This window comes from Schistocerca nitens, chromosome 2 (assembly GCF_023898315.1).
Source record: "Schistocerca nitens isolate TAMUIC-IGC-003100 chromosome 2, iqSchNite1.1, whole genome shotgun sequence".
NCBI lineage: Eukaryota > Metazoa > Arthropoda > Insecta > Orthoptera > Acrididae > Schistocerca > Schistocerca nitens.
In genome coordinates this window covers 89875770-89894353 of record NC_064615.1, presented here as the reverse complement: position 1 = coordinate 89894353, position 18584 = coordinate 89875770, and positions in this window count along the sequence as shown.

Here is an 18584-nt window from a genome sequence, read left to right as displayed (position 1 = left end):
CATTTTGGACAATTCAAGCGAATGATTTGGCCATCCGTCGAACATTTATGAGACATAATCATAGGCCTGTACGACCACAAAATCCTTCAATGGCAACATTTTCGCAGTTATGGGCTGCTAGAGAGGCAGAATGGCTCAATATTTCATCAGGGGCTTGAAACGACTTGTTAATTCAAAGTCAAATGGCTCTGAGCAGTATGGGATTTAACATCTGAGGTCATCAGTGCCACTAGACTTAGAACTACTTAAACCTAACTAACCTAAGGACAACACACACATCCAAGCCCGAGGCAGGATTCGAACCTGATTCAAAGTCAACTCGAGTTGCTGCAGTTGTACTTCAGGGGCAATTTCACACAGTTGAGTATTTGCATGTACTCAGCTCTGAAGTCGACTGTTCATGCCAACGAGACAAGTGGCGCTAAAACATCAAAGAAGAACTGAAGAAAATACACCACACAACATTATAAGAGAGGCGACCAAGGACAAACGATAAAAATAAGAGGGCTAGTTCGCTTACCGTCCGTAAGTGGGTAATTGTCTACGTAGGGGAGACAGGGATACCAGTTAGCATTGGAGTAGAAGAACATGAGCGCTATGTGCGATTAGCACACCATAGTCGGTGATAGCGAAACACTCCCGTGCCTGTGGACAACCTATCTTGTTCCACGAAGCCCGTGTGCTGGCGAAACAGTGGTGGACGCCCAAACGCAGAATATGAGAGGCAATTGCGATAATTAAGAAGCCCGACAGCATCAACAAAGAGAACTGCTATAAATATCGCATGTTCTGACTGCCGGCTATTCCTGTCTAGTGTTCTGCAAGCGACCGCGGGACAGAAGCCTCGGCGGGCACGGGCGCGACAGCTCAAACAGACTGGTATAGAGGGACTGTCGGTGCATTTACGCGCACACCATGAAGAGAAACATGCCGAACAGAAACCAAGCGGTGATGTGCAGACTGTCTCCAATCACTGACAAATTGGCTAGTCCGAGAACAGCTTCTTTCCCAACATCTATCTTTCGTCATTTTGTAGGGTCAATAAAGTTTCACAAATCTGACGTATTGACACCTGTCGCCTGCAATAAATGAAGGCAGCTTTCTTCCACCAAAACCAGTCTTGCCCTGAGCAAGACCTTTATAGTACGTCCGATACGTTGGTTTTACAGTTTATAACAATGACGAAATACCATGGGACCGGCCACAGAAGCCCGCGTTGTTATGTAAGCGATATTATTTTGCTGAAACCTGGGTATGCGCTACTAAAAAACAGAATTTATGTGATGTAGACAGGAAACACTCATCAAATAATATTATCTCGTTTAAATCAAGGCCAAAAACATCAGAAGTACACATGTTGAAAGAAAAGCAGTCTAGACTTTGTAACCTCTTTGTTACTAATCGGCCTATCCTACTTGCGATATAAAATATGACCGTGGAACGCGTGTATGCCTAATGGTTTTTTTCTAATTGTATAAGGCTACCTATCCCGACGAAGTGATACCGATAAGTAGGAGGATAGTGTACAACCTACCCTTCTGATAGAAAGTCTACTGAAAAAAAAGTAATTAAAACGGACAGGGCTATAATTTGGAAAATGAAAGTAATTTTGTGCATTCACTCACGGACAACACTGGACAGCACTGATAATGAGTCCAAAACTTGCACTAATGAACGAAAAGGAAATAATTAACGGTCGCCAGGCCACTAGGGCAATTTACATCCAAACGCCTGCCAAGATGATGGGAAAGAAACATATGCATTATTAAACACTGATGTGGCAACTGAAGGTTGTCACGTTTTTTGACACTAATTTTAAGTGAATATGGAATGATGAAGTCACTCTTAGGTTATGTTTGGCATTAAATTTTGAAAAAGGCAATCGAGTAATGTTTAGAAAATATGCAATTAAACTGTATGTTAGGACTGAACTTCGTTACACGAACAATGACTTTCAGTGACCTCAGCATAACGTCAGCAAAGAAATTTAGAAAGAAAGGAAGCACTTTTTACTTTGCTGTACTTATTTTGCAAATTAGATTTCATTTTATTGTCGGAACAGCTGAGCATTTTTTACTGCGATGAACAGAATTAAATACTAGAATATGTACCAAACCAAACAGCCGTGTGCTCCAAGCTATATGAAAAAGAAATAAAACTTCCACACTCTTAATTTGTGCATATCTTTAGATTTGGATTTTTTCCAGTGATTGATTCACAAACTTGAAAAATGAAATTGATTTACTTTAGTCATATTCTGAATCCTCTGTTGTACAACAGCTAATTGAAAGTAGACTGAGGTTAAAATTCGTAAAAGAGAATGTAGTCATTAATAAACTGACTGTAACTACTCAATTTGTTTCTTGTGACACTGAGTTAGCATATTAGGAGAGAAAGGAACAAGGATCCTGCTTGGTAACAATGTCTGGGGGCAATGAGGACACAATCGCCCTGAGTTTAACTGATTGTTATTTAAATAAATCTTATCAATCAAATCACATTCAGTTGTGCTGATGGGTTAGCCGTTAATACTTTTTATCAATGAACAGTCGGAGCCAACGACGGGTCTGCGTTGCTGGAACTGCTGCTGTTGTTGAAGACGGCAGCATCTTGTGGAGCCACGGCTAATTATAGGAACGGGCAGTCGTAATTACTACTACTGCTACTAAGCATCTGGCCGGCGCGCGTACATGATGCCGCAGAAATGGTACTCTCTACTGCAAGAACGTTAACACCATACTTCCGCACACTACCAGCGCTGGAACGCGTCTCCCGCTCTCTCCGCGCGCTCTGCGCAACAACCCCCTACCCAAAGATTTTACAACACACAAGCACTGCTATTATCGTTGCTAGTCGATACAAATAACAATTCCTTTGCCTCTTTCCCAGAGCTTATAAGTTTCACAGTAAAACACAGATAAATACAATGAAACGTCAACAGGTTTCTACCTAAATGTACACGTACAGTGAAGCAATGTCCTTACTCATTAAAAGAAAGCATTTAAATTACAGATATTTACATACAATTAAAAAAAAGTTATATATCGGTAACAGGTGCCAAGCATCCTGCATTTTCGGTCTTACAGTTTCTGTGACTCCTAGTATAACAATGTATAGGTAATATATCCGCCGTCCGCGGATAGGAAAATCTCAGAGTGTGAGTTATAGCGTTTTTATTTAAGGGGCTCCGGAACGCCCTATACTTGCAATGTTAAAATAACGCTTATAAATTACATCTTTCCTCACAAAGTATTTGAGGTAGGAAGTTAAACTTTTTACAGATTATTTATTGGAATATGGGCTACAACTTAACACAGGGATTTTCCAAAATTTTAGTTCAGTTATTAAAGATGATTTTTTTTTCAATTGTAATGAAAATTCACAACATTTTTTTGCAATTTTTTATTTATATATTCAAAAATATACAGTTTTTTGGAAAAAGGCTGCGTTAAATTATGCAGAAGGTACTGTGTAACATTTACTGACAGTTTGAAACAAATATGTTTGGAAGATCCTTAGAAAACATGTAATTAGTATGAGAAAATAAAAGTTTTGTTAATCCAGCGACAAAGATTGGATTAACTTTTTAGTGCATTCCAGGTCCATAGGATGGATTATCTTCATCCTCTGCAAACTCCTCCTACAGCTTCCTCTTGTTCCCCCTCCTGTTTACTCTTGCTTGTATTTCTAGACTCTTTACAGCCCTGTCTGCAGCCCGAAGGCGTTCCTTGTCTAAAGCAAGCATCGCTCGTACCATGTTAGAACCTATCTTCATTCCCATATTTCTAAATACCTTGCACCTTACAATGTTGCCATCATTGAAAGTCGCAACAGCATCATACACACCAAAGTGAAGTGTTTCTATTCCAACAAATACAGTCTTGGGGATTCTCGACCATATAACACTATTTACACTTTCATTGGGGTTTTGAGTTTTTCCGTGAATACACTTTTTCAACAGTTCAGGTGCTGCTAAGTCTCTGAAAATAGGTTTTATCACCTCCATTATTGCATGAGGCAGACTATGCTTATGAGTGTACACTTCACCAGTTAGCAATCCTTTGTTATATTTACACCAACTGTCTTCTTCTTTGGGACACAAGCTATGTTGGGGATTTTCATCGTCTTTATTGTTTACAGTAATAACACATACCTTCGGCTTTCCAACATTTCTCCTTTTCTTAAAAGCCTTCAGAGGATTTCTAATAACTTTACTATTACTCATTATTATACTTCAACAAAACAAAGACTCAAGAAACAGAATTAATTACGAATATTTTCCAGATAACGACAGAGTAAATAAACATGAAACAATCGACAATCATACCAGCGATATATATTGAACCATCACGGGTTAGCCACAACACATACTTTATCTCACATCACTAAAATGTACCTGATGAACATGGACGTTAATAATAACACCATTTGACAGCAGTTTAACAGCGCCACAGTGGGTCTCGCCCATGTAGAACACATTTTAAAAAAATTTAAAAATAGTTGTAGTCTTCGGAATTGAATAAATTATATATCTATTAAAAGGTAATAGTCTGCAGATTCAGAAAACGCAAAAAAGTAAAAATTGAACTTTTCATGATTTTGAGCCTTTCCGGAGCCCCTTAAACTAAAGTCTTTCTTCAAAACTTACAAAACAATATTCGTGAGGTAGGACTGATCCTCCAAGCCTACCAATAACTAAATCAGAGATTCTTCCAAGCATAAACTGTCTGTAGTAACCACACAACTTCACCAAACCAAGCCCCGGGCGTCTCGTGAAGAGCGGCGCGGAGTCCACGTTGCCGTCACCTGAGTTCGAGGACGAGTACAGGCCCTGCGAGGATGGCTCTGGTACGCTGGCGGCGGTGGACGATGACGCGGCGGCTACGATAGCACCAGTGGGCTCGCTCGGCCGGTTTTTTTTTTTTTTTGTCCTTTATTGAGTTTCGATTCCCCCTGAAGGGGGCGGGCTGGCAGCAGCTTATTACGCCGCTCTTCAGCCTACAGAATTTGTTTTAAAAAGATGAAGATAGTAAAAAATAACAGTTGGCGATAAAATCGGTGACTTAAAGGTAAAATGGCAGAAAATTCTGGAACTTAAAACATAAAACACAGGGTTGATGATGCTAAGAAAATACACAGGAAGCAGAAAAAATAATAGACAGACAATTAAAAAACACGGCGACAGTCTGGTTTCTGTTCGCAAGAGATATAAAATGCCCACCCAGCGACAGCATGATTTCTGTTCGCAACACTGTGGAAAGACGCTCATCACTGAACACTCACTTAAACACTGCACTAAAAGGTTCTCGGCCAGGCTCCTGCGCCAGCCTAAATACTGCTTGGCGCATGGATATGGCTGGCTCTATTTGCAGTCACGTGTCGAGCGGAAGGAAAGAGGTCCACGGCTGTAGCGACCACTTGCGGCGGCGTGGACGCCTCCTGGTGGTCTCTGGGAAGCGTCTGTGTTTCCGGGACGACCGGCCAGGCTGACCCCTACTAGGTCCGGGGCCTGCTGTACCGGTCTGCTTCGCGGGAAGCGAAGGTTGCAGGCGCTTAGTCTGGACACAGTAGAAAGTAAATAAAGGCCGCCGATGATGACTACTGGCAGTCGAAATTAGATCTGGAATCCAATCAGCGCTGCAGTAAATGGCGATTAAGGCAGGTGGAAGAACAATAGCAAGTAAAGTGTAGTTTCTCTCAGTAGTTCGATGTAGAGTCACAGATCCCCAAAAAAGGTTAATCCGCAGAGTGTAAAACCGGGAATCTCGAATTGAAGGCGGCCTGTTTAGCATCTGCTGCTTGCCCCCTCCCCCCACCCTTCCACAGGTGAGCTCGCAGGAGCCGAGCGGCGAGGCCAGGCGACAGAGTCGCGAGCGGCGGCGATGTGCCGGCGCCTAATGAAGTCGCGGCCTCGTTAATGAGCTTTATCCGGCGGCGGCGGAGGCAGCGGCGGTGGCGGGGGCTGCGGCGGCGGTTTTACAGCGAAGCGCTGCGGGCGCCGAACGGAACAGGAGGCAGTCGGGCGGAGTGGAGCGGCAGTCGGAATGAGCCGAGGGCGCGCGCGCCGGCGCGCTGAATTATTCACGGCTTGCCAGGGGGGGGCCGAGTTGCTGAAATATGCACGCGCCGGGGCGCGGCGGCGGCGGCGGCACTGCCGGCATTAATCTGCCTGTCTTGCACTCGCGACACATCCGCAGCACGCAGCCGGTCTGTGCCCGCACCCGTTACCGGCGCCTAGTGAAGCACGGCGGCGGGGAGCGCGTAAGGTGCGACCAGGAAGAAAGCAGGTTACATGCGTTGCGGGGGCCAGCGCTAGGTGGCTTGAACCAGCGCTGGAAATATTTCTCATTTTACTTATCGTGACAACAAAATCAAATGGCTCTGAGCACTATGGGACTTAACATCTGAGATCATCAGTCTCATAAAACTTACAACTACTTAAACCTAACTAACCTAAGGACATCAAACACATCCATGCCCGAGGCAGGATTCGAACCTACGACCGTAGCGGTCGTGCGGTTCCAGACTGAAGCGCCTAGAATCGCTCGGTCACAGCGGCCGGCTATCGAGGCAACAGACAGTAACGAGATGGGGGCGAAGGTGACTGGTGAGAACTCGCACCTACAAAGCACAGAAGTAAATAGAGGGGCCTTTGTATCGTGCGAGATGCGTCAGGCTTCCCCTTCCCTCTGGGTACCCACAGCAACAGAAGATGCTGGTCGCTCCAAGTATCGCACGTTACACGGGGAATGAGCTACATCCATCTCCGTAGCTAGTTTCTCAGTAAAGCGTTTAGGTTTTGCGTAAAAAAATAAAAACCACCGTTTTGGGATTCGCGCGTGTTCTCCACCATGCAGTCTCTCTCATTCAGTTTTTCAGGAAACTATTCTGTAAGAAAATATTATTTTTTCCCATCTCCACGATAAATGATAACAGCCAAACAATTACAGGATAAAAATTTATTGAAATCCTTGGCCACGGATTCAGTATATCTAAATGTACCTTCATTACAAGCAAAATTACACCTGAACAGGAAGACACCTTCAGTAACAAAAAACGTAGCACTTTAACTGAGATACTGTAAGCAGGGATGGGATGGCTAGAGGACAAATGTAAGGATGTAGAGGCTTTTCTAACTAGGGGTAAGAGAGATACTGCCTACAGGAAAATTAAAGAGACCATTGGAGAAAAGAGAACCACCTGTATGAATATCAAGAGCTCATATGGAAACCCAGTTCTAAGCAAAGAAAGGAAAGCACAAAGGTGGAAGGAGTATATAGAGGGTCTATATAAGGGCGATGCACTTGAGGACAATATTATGGAAATGGAAGAGGATGTAGATGAAGATGAAATGGGAGATACGATACTGCGTGAAGAGTTGGACAGAGCACTGACAGACATGTGTCGAAACAAGACCTCAGGAGTAGACAACATTCCATTGGAACTACTGACGGGCTTCGGAGAGCCAGTCCTGACAAAACTCTACCATCGGGTGAGCAAGATGTATGAGACAGGCGAAATACCCTCAGAATTTAAGAAGAATATAATAATTCCAATCCCAAAGAAAGCAGGTGTTGACAGATGTGAAAATTACAGAACTATCAATTTAATAAGCCACTGCTGCAAAATACTAACACGAATTCTTCACAGACGAATGGAGAAACTAGTAGAAGCCGACCTCGTGGAGGATCAGTTTGGATTCCGTAGAAATGTTGGAACACGTGAGGCAATACTGACCCTATGACTTATCTTATAAAATAGATTAAGGAAAGGCCAACCTGCGTTTCTAGCATTTGTAGACTTAGAGAATGCTTTTGACGATGTTGACTGGAATACTCTCTTTCAAATTCTAAAGGTGGCAGGGGTAAAATACAGGGAGCGAAAGGCTATTTACAATTTGTACAGAAACCAGATGGCAGTTATAAGAGTCGAGGGGCATGAAAGGGAAGCAGCGGTTGGGAAGGGACTGAGAAAGGGTTGTAGCCTCTCCGCGATGTTATTCAATCTGTATATTGAACAAGCAGTAAAGGAAACAATAGAAAAATTCGGAGTAGGTATTACAATCTATGGAGAAGAAGTAAAAACTTTGAGGTTCGCGGATGACATTGTAATTCTGTCAGAGACAGCAAAGGACTGGGAACAGCAGTTGAACGGAATGGACAGTGTCTTGAAATGAGGATATAAGATGAACATCAACAAAACCAAACGAGGATAATAGAATGTGGTCGAATTAAATCGGGTGATGCTGAGGGAATTAGATTAGGAAATGACACACTTGAAGTAGTAAAGGAGTTTTGCCATTTGGGGGGCAAAATAACTGATGATGGTCGAAGTAGAGAGGATATATCATGTAGACTGGCAATGGCAAGGAAAGCGTTTCTGAAGAAGAGAAACTTGTTAACATCGAGTATTGATTTAAGTGTCAGGAAGTCGTTTCTGAAAGTATTTGTATGGAGTGTAGCCATGTATGGAAGTGAAACATGGACGATAAATAGTTTAGACAAGAAGAGAATAGAAGCTTTCGAAATGTGGTGTTACAGTAGAATGCTGAAGATTAGATGGTTAGATCACATAACTAATGAGGAGGTATTGACTAGAATTGGGGAGAAGAGGAGTTTGTGGCAGAACTTGACTAGAAGAGGGGATCGGTTGGTAGGACATGTTCTGAGGCATCAAGGGATCACCAATTTGGTACTGGAGGGCAGCGTGGAGTCTAAAAATCGTAGAGGGAGACCAAGAGATGAATACACTAGGCAGATTCAGAAGGATGTAGTCTGCAGTAGGTACTGGGAGATGAATAAGCTTGCACAGGGTAGAGTAGCATGGAGAGGTGCATCGAACCAGTCTCAGGACTGAAGACCACGACAACAACAACTGTAGAATCTAAAATACATACGCTTATAGCTAAGTAACCATGAAAATTAACTAAGTATTACAAGCACAAAAACCTTTAGTCACTTACTAAAATCACATCCTGCAGTGGAGAAACATGAAACAATCGTGCCAAAGGCATCGTCAGTAGTTAAAATTAAAATATCACCTCCGTCTCCAAAGCATAATTATGAAGAGATGGACGATGCGATGAGCCATATTATCAGTACTTAGCCTGTGAACTAGCGTGAGGAGGGTGTGGAAGCACTAGGGGAGACAGTTTCACCGAGAGAGGGCACTTGCGGTATGCGCGAGACACTCTTGCACATTATACCCAGAGGTACATACCCATGCGCCTCAAAATTTTAAAGGTTGTGGTGATTCATTCCCATCTTATAGCCAAACATAGCAGATTCATAATAAACTTATTTTCTCTCTGTTATGGCAAATAGTTATTGTGGTACTTCGAATTAAATAACAACATCGATTATATTTTGGAAAGTTTGTAGTAAAAAGTGTAATCGTTGGCCAGTTACGTTTTGTAAGCTCTACGATTTAGGTCTCGCATATGAAACGTAGCTAACAAAACGATGAGAGGAGGGTGATACTTTTTCCATTCTCGAGAAAAGGACGAGATATATTGGAGCTGGTCCGCGACGAGGTCGGCAGCTACTCGCCACGCGTGCTGCCACTGCCGGCTGCTATTCGATGTGCGCAGCTGCATCTAGTTCCTCTTTCTCGTGTGCTGCTGGGGCAAAACGAAGCGGGGAATGAAAGAAAAACTTAATGAAAAGAAAAGACACCGGAGGTCATCACCCCATTGGGCTGACCGTATGTTTTTACAGCGTGTGCTGCCTCGATTCGGGAAACAATATTACCCACATTATGTTGTTCACAACGTTACCTATATTATTTTCTCTAAATTATTACCTATATTATTGAGTTTATTCGCTCATTTATGCATGACCTGTTAACTTTAAAATTACCTTTTCAGCTAAGTGCGATGAAAACTGTTGATGTACTGTGCTATTTGATGTTTCGAATGACGTAGAGCGATGTAACCGAGCTCTATCAAAATGTAGCACGGTTCCCGACTGGTTGGTTTGGGGTATAAAGCGACCAAACAACACAATCATCAGTCCCTTTTCCCGCAAGCAAACTGTAATTGGTATAAGTGCAGCAAATGCAGCCAACTTAGATTCTGTTAAGACACGTCTACAGAACAAAATAGAAATGAATAATACGAAAATAAAGCTTGTTTTATGGTCAAACAATGCAGTAGTGAATGTAGGAGACATCGGTACTTTTCCTTTTAATATATTCTACAGGAAGAAAAACTGGTGGTACTGGCTAATAACGTGTAATACAATTACTATTAATACATCCTCTAGAGAGAAGCATAAAACTTTAAAATAAAATTGATGTTATATGATATAATAACTGGAGTTGGACATCAGTTCACAGTTTTAGCTTTACTCGCACCTTTATCGTTTTTTCTCATTGTTCTAAGGAAATGTGAACGCCATGCTACGATGTCCTCCCTCTCAACCACAAAGATTACAGATTTACATTTTTCAAATGTAGCAGGCCTTTCGGTTTTTCTTCTCTACAGAACTGAATTACAGTATTTATCAACACTTTGCCACCTGAGCATAATCTGCGATAACGTTTAGTTGTGTGATGACTATCCATTCCAGCAAAGAAGGGCAGCACGTTTTGTATCATCGCGAAATATGGGAGAGAGTGTCACAGAAATGATAGTGTTTCGGTTGTACATCATTAAAAGAAAGGCGTTTTGCGTTGCGACGGAATCTTCTGAAGAAATTCCAATCACCAACCTTCTCACCCGAAAGCGAAAACATTTTGTTGACACCGACCTACGGGGGGAGAAACAATCACCACGATAAAATACGAGAAATCAGAGCTCGTACGGATGGATACAGGTGTTCGTTCTTTCCGCGCGCATTCCGAGATTGGAATCATAGAGAATTGTGAAGGTGGTTCGATGAACCCTCCGCCAGGCACGTAAATGTGATTTGCAGAGTATCCATGTAGATGAAGCTGAGAATACACAGAAGCAATAACGCACTATGACAATAACGCCGAGGTAATTGCATCAATTATGTGCGGTCGACTACTGTCAGACGCATTTTGTCCCGCCTGTACATAAATAAAGTTTCATTCCACGTTCTGCCGTCGCCAACTGTCAAATGAAAGAGGCAAAGTGAACTTGAAAACCAACAAACCTTAAGCAAACCCTATAGAATGGAGATATAAGCTAATGAGTAAACAAGGAAACACAGAGAAAACTGCAACCAGAGGAAGTTAGTAAACAAGCAAATGACAGAGAAAATAGCCGCGCGACTGTTGCTGTGCTAGGCGCTATAGGTACCTAATGTCGTGTGGCTAGGGCCTCCCGTCGGGTAGACCGTTCGTCTGGTGCAGGTCTTTCGAGTTGACGCCACTTCGGCGACCTGCGCGTCGATGGGGATGAAATGATGATGATTAGGACAACACAACACCCAGTCCCTGAGCGGAGAAAATCTCCGGCCCAGCCGGGAATCGAACCCGGGCTCTTAGGATTGACAGTCTGTCACGCTGACCACTCAGCTACCGGGGGCGGACCGCTATAGGTACCTAAAGGAAGGGGGAACCGGACACTCACCCTCCGGTCCTTCGCCATGGGAAAGGCGCCTCTACTTACTTCTGTGCTCCGTGCTCACATATGTCGATCAGCCGGAGAGTACAGTGTTTGGCTGCTTTTGGCTCTGCGCTGACAGAATCGAAGCACGTGCCCTGCAATCTTTAGGCGTCTACACACTGACACAAGGAAGGCAAATAAAAGACAGCTAAGGGATTTGCCTGAAAGCTGGTCGCCAATGCTTGGCGTTTGGCCTGTCAAACTCACTAAACCAAGGCGTTCGGACCATGGGATCCGGCCATCTGGTATTGCTACTGGCTCTTGTAACTTGTCAAGGTTGCTTCCATTTTATCGCTGTTGTGAAGTAGCGTTTTAATAAAGTTTTACCCGCCGATATTATGAGGGGAGAAGAGGATTTAGCAGTCGTCGCAGGTGCAGATTTATTTTACTGCACGAAACTGATCATCATAAAAAGACGATGAAGAAGACAAAGAAGAAACAACACTGTCTGACAATCTCTCTTTTTTAAAAAGTAGTGAGCAATGTGGTGCGATAAAATTTGTGTCTGACGTTAAAGCTGGATTGGAATATGGGCCATTTTATGTTTTTGTAGAAATTGTTCTTGAACTACGTAGACTCTAAAGTTTTCAGAAATGACACGTCGTTTGAGAAGTGTATCTGCAGTGGGAAGATGTCTACACACATTACAGTTTGTTCTTCACTTTGTGCACTTTATTCTCTCGCAGCTCACTTATTTCCCTTCATGCATCGAATCTTTTCATTTTTTAAATTTTTGTTTCTTAAAATCGCATTTCGTACGGTCCTATAAACATTCTCGTTCATGCTAAAACTATCACATATAATGCTGCCACCGTATTCCACTCAGTACTCTAATATTTTTAGACACAATAAATACATACTCATTCAACAGCACAGTAGGTGACACATAAATAAGCTTTTGTTCTTGAAAGTGGCCTAACGCCGCAATCTGGGTCGTATGACAATAAATAAAAGTTATCTAAGTCAAATGGCAGCAGCATCATTCAAAAATTTGCCATGACTGTCGCTCTAGCCAAAATAAAAGTTATCAACGATCATTCGACCTGACGTCCACACTAGGAGGTCTGTCTAAGTCCAACTCACCTCCAACGCTTCGATGTTACCGCCGGCACTCCGAAGCCGAAAACAAGGCCATCCACTTCGTAGTCTCCACTTTGCCGAAAACGTTAGCTTCGTGGTGAAGTCCACATCATTTTGTTGGTGATCGCAGATATTTCGCATTTCAGTACGACACTGCACGAAATTCTAAATTTTGCAATGAAAATTAGAGGTGGCTAAGATTTTACCTGTGGTGCATATTACATCATATGTTGCTACGTATGAAATTTAGGTAAACTTACTGAATTTCTTGTAGACTTGGGAGGACGCCTTACCTCCAATCTCAAAAAAATAAATAAATGAAATGTGGATTTTATGTAACGCACTCATATTCGATCGTTCGTATTTATTGATCCAATGGAATTACATTTTCCTGGCAACATACTGAGTAACAATTTTATCTTCCATAAGGACGGAAGCTGAAGTAATGAATTAAAATTTGTGCCAAGGCTGGGACTTGAACCTGGGTCTTCTACTCACTATTTAGATGTATTATACTTTTACTCAGAATGGATTTTTTTTTCACAAATTATCAAACTGCCTTGACGTAAGTTGTCAGTTTAATACTACACTGTTTCAGGATTTTGTTCCAACTACATTTCAAATATAGGAATAACTGTCATCATCAAGGAACTCATGGTAACTTCACTATAGAGCTATAAATAACGCAAAAATCATTTTTTTACCAATTATTTTCTGTAAAATCGTGTGAGAAAGACTGCACAGCTAACGGAGTGTGCGTGACCTTGAACTGTAATGGCTTTGCTGCACCTTGACCAGTACATTAAACAGCCTTCTCAGTGTGCACCCATAGGTGTGTGCAGCTGCGTTGGACAACGCTGCGAAGAGGCACGCAGATTACCGGCTTTCTTTGTGTTCTTAGACTTCGACTTTCTCTCAGCTGTCACCAGTTTGTAGACAGAGGCAACCGATCTGACCGTGATCCTCGCGGAAGTCTTATCGGTGAAGTCACAATCATTTTAGTGCCAATAAAGGATACCTGTGCAATGAATATAAAGTTTGTAACACCTGACATCGTCGAGTGAGGGAGACACAGATATCTGTAACATTAGATATAAAGTTTCTTGGTCTTGATAGCAATAAAATTCTATTACGACTTCCTGATTATCGGTTTCGGTCGACTAGCACTCATTTACAGGTCACCCTTACACCGGAACAGGTATCCAAGTTAAGTTTTAACAACGCCGTCGTTACGTTGACAAGTTATTTGCTGAGGTGAACGACGTCCCCATTTCAAAATATCTTCCAGTTTGAGGAAATTACTTATCTGAATTAAATATTGTAAAAATACCTGAGTTAATTTCAAACGCTGATGTTGATTTTTTAAATTGTTGTACGATACAGAAATTAGTAGGGATGTATCGTTTTCCAGTGGTGTAAGTTTAATATTCAAGCTGAAACGAAGTTCTTAAGAGTGGCTTCACAGTCCTGTGTCCTTGCTTTGGCGACTGTGGTGATACTTTTCGCTGGGGTTCAATCGGTAGAAGATGGCCGGATGATAAAAAATTATCAGGCCATAGCAGGAAGGTGGACATTTTGTCTTCTCACACATAAGTGAAATTTGAGTGAGAGGCGTCACCCTCCGAACTTCTGCGTATCGATAGCGCTGCAAGTTACGCCTTGCTCTGTTCTTGAGAGTTTTTAAATCTTGGATGAGTGGAGGGAGGTACCCTCGATAAGGCATAAATTAGGTGGTGGTAAATGATGCTTGTTTGTATGCTCTCTGAATTTGCAGAGTTAGTTTGTGGTTGGAGAGACGACGTCATAGTTACAGATAGACTGCATAAACTAGTTATGTTTGCCACTGATGCGTCATACGTATGGGACGTGACAACACCTTCAGCATCAACCAAGGCCTGAAGATGGCGCATTCGAAGCGCCGAAACTGGTAGCTACACAATGAAGATCATAAGGACGGCAGCAGGCGTTCCATTTTCTTACAATAGTCAACGGCCGTGGTCCTTCAGAGCTCCAGTCAAAAGGATGGACATACAGAATTTTATTATTTATAATGTCGTCATCATCATATCTGTAATTAAGATTAAAGGAAAATAAGAATGAGAGGCGTTTGTTATACACTGTTACGTTAGAAAAGATCAAAAACAAAGAAGTTTAATTATTTTAATAGGTCACTCATTAAAACTTATAATTAGCAAAACAACCTCTAGTGTCACTGTCAATAAGTGTAAGTATGGCACGGGAGGGGAAAAAATGAAGGCATCGTCTCTCACAGAAGTGCCACCGCTTGGCTAGCACACATCGCTTGTCGTGAGAACTAAAGTCTTCACTGAAGACAGTTCGAGTTCTTATTACATGTGTGAAGTTCACACATTAGTTGTGAATTCTTCTACGGAAACCAGGCGCAAATATTGGTTCTTTGTTTACACATGTACGATTGGATGCTTTCTGTAGTTTGTTCTACAGTGCCTGAACATTAACCAGGAGTCGAAACCGCTTGATAACTAAAAAGCTATAAATATAACGTCTGCTGGAATACTAATTTTGCAATTCTGTACCAGTCAATGAGATTCCAGGCGCAAAACCTGTCTAGAGACGTCGCGGACAGCGGGGAAATACGCGACGATACGGGTTGTATGGGAATGTGCATGTGGTGTGGATGACAAAATAAACTACAATCTCTCACAAGTTCTATATCAGCTCGAAGACCCCACATACTGCTGCGAGAAAAGATTTACCCACACATTACAGAGCACAAACTCTTCAGTAACCCCCGTAAATGTGGTTGGACTTTTAAGTTTGGCTACGTTTCGTCCAATGAGAGGCAACACACATTCGTCGCAATGCACCGAATGTTCCACAAAAGGCAAGCAGCATTTGCTATGCAAAAATACGTAAGCACTCACGTACTTTTTACGTTTCACAAATTCGAGTTTATTTGAAATTTAAGAACTTAGAGAAAATGGCTACACACTGAAATCTAAGTGCCGCTTGTTTCACATGCAACCCGAAAAACAACAAGTCCAACATGTGCCGAAAAATTTCTATGTCCGAATGCAGCAACTGAATAATTCACACACGCGATCTAGCGGATATTGCTCTGTTCATCAGGTAAAACTTTCTCGAAACACAGACTACCACAGCCTGACCGCCTCCGACGGCATCCGAACCTAGACTGCCGTCCAAAATGCTGCTGTTGAACCAGAAAACCTCGACCAAGCACCGCTGAAGTCAGTTAAACAACTGAACATAAAAACTGCAGATATTATTAATTTTAACCTTTTATACACAAATAATAGAACAAGTCACATGGAAATTTTCCGAGAATTGTTAGGTTGTTATTAGTTTTCTTTATCTGCCAGAGTTTATTTATAAACATTCCTATGGTTTTCCTCCTTTTCGGATTTATAAGTGTAAATATTAACAAAAAATTTAAATTATATCTTATATATCTAAAGTTCACACTACCGCCACTATTTTTAATGTTCCCCTATTTATGTGGTCCCCTATTTATGTGGTGGGAAAAGCTGTTCTTAATTGTGAGTAATTCAATTTTCCTCTCTAATTGCATGCGGTGAAAAGTTGCTATTCTTTCAGATGCGGACTTCCCACGCAGCGTCTCTCGTCACCCGGGTGCTCCGGTGACAGGCGAGTTCTGCTGAGCTTGAAAGGGTTAAGGGAGGTGTGAGGGAGTCAAGTGGATGCTTTTCAGACGCCGACATTGTCTTAAGAGCGGCGGCGACACGACCGCAGGGGCCTGAAGGAGCGGCTGGGCTAGAGATTCCGTTACTTCGCAGAAACTTAGTGAAAACACTTTCTGGTGGGCTACCAGCGAGGCGTGGCAATGACGTGTGTTCCCAGGCAGTCTTGGCGGGCAAATTCCCGCGTTTTCTGCGAAATCGTAACTGTGATTGGCTTGCTCAGGGCATCAAACAGTGACGTAGCAAAATCGGAGCAGAAATTGGCGCCAAGAATCTCCATTGGTGGAATGGTAGTGCTTTGACAATAGAGTGGAATTTTCCGCCGGTTTTCGAGTTGCTGATTGGAACGTTTAACCACGGCCACTGTCGTGGGGGCGGGAATATTCTAAGTTCGGTTTGTACGGGTGCTCTTCAGGAGTCGGCTCTCGCCTTTCGGTCGGAGTTGGTTACAAGACCAAGCTCTCACTGCTATGGACAGCCTGCCTTCCGTTGACTGTCTAATATACTTTCATTTAATTGTAACTGTTTTACGAAGTTGCTGAAGTTTCGACTTCAACGTAACTGTCCGAGTACAGTTGGCAAGTGAGTGTTCTGCGCACAAGCGGCCTATGTTGTCCGTCTTGAGCAGTTTTGGCTAAGGTTGACTGTATCGGAGTTACTGTGTGACTTCGCTTGTTAAAATCAATCACTGTACCGTCAGTGATTGTGTGGCGAGCCTTCTTCGTCTCCCTCAGAGGCGCATTTGTATTGATAGGAAGTCTTTAGTCTGGAACAACCAGACCAGGATAATTTGTCTTGGACTATACTCGTGACATTATCATCACCGTGACGGGACGTCGAAGCAACCAGCCATCGCCTCCGGTACGCCAGATCACGTCCTTGCAGTTAAGAAGACAGCTTGATAATGTATGTCTGCAGCACCGGCAGAGTAGGGAATTTTGCTCTGTGGTAATCAGAACTCAGCAGAGCGCGCCTGTTCGTCTTCTCTAACTTTGTTCCATCTTGGGTGTTTATTGTCTGAGTTCTCACTACTGTAACAGCAATTAATGTTGGGTTGACTGGGTGTTTCTCTTAAGATTTGAGTTGCAAGGAATTGGCTCCACATACCACTTGGTCATAAACGTCACAAGCTAGTTTACAGACAACTTCACCTTCACAGCATTTATTTCAGTATCCAATTTGACGTACTGTATATGTTTCATGTGTTGTGTTTATTATTTTGAATTTAGTCTTAATAAATCAAATCGTTAATTTGGACAGAACGATCATTCTGTAGATCGGTAGAGCAACCCTTTCATTTGCCACCACGTTAATGAAACTTATTTATGAAATTAAATTATTGCAGGTGCCAAACTCTTATCTACTCCACTTGCAGGGTCGATTAGTCAGTTCGCATTTCTTCTTAATCCGTGTGCAACAGCAAAAGTCGGAGTTAGAAAAGGGAGGGGGGCTTAGAGCATCATTTCCTTTTGAAGATTCTAGAAGAATTTAGTTTAAATAAAAAGAAATATATCAGTTTATACTTGGAAATTTATTTAACATTGATCATTGAAATTTCAGCATATTAAACTTGATCCATACCTAAACTGGTGCCTTATTTAGGATTGTGAAAATGTGAGATTTTAATCTTACAGGACACATCAAATATGGAGCCAAGATTGGGAGACTGCATACAACACTGCATTCATAAAATAACACACGAGGAACCACAGCCAACCGATTCAATTTTCACCCAAAGACGTTACGTTCGTAGCACAATCCTGTCCGTCATGTAATTACCACACACTGGTATACTAAATTCATGCTAACTCCCTGTAAAATCTTCCCGAAAAGAGTAGCTGAGGGCTACTTTGATGATTACACCACATGCTTCACGTGGTCAACTTGGTTCACACAAAGAGTGTAACTTCACAATAATTTTGATAATTATAATAAATTAGATCGAAAAGCAATTTACAAAAGAAAAACCTCAAACTGGTTACTATCGTCTTACTATTAACCTGACTGGTCAAACCGTTGTATGAGCACATGGTACTGGTCTCACAAAGTACAACGCAAGTGGGTTGAACATAAAGAAAAGTTGCTATATTGAAAAATATTGTCGTTATAATCTCACGCACATTCGTATTTAAGACTGATGATCTTAGTTAGAGTTACTGATCAACACGTGGTTCCACTTTACTCACAAAGTAGTGACAAAGCAACTACCGGAATATATTCTGAACTTCACACTT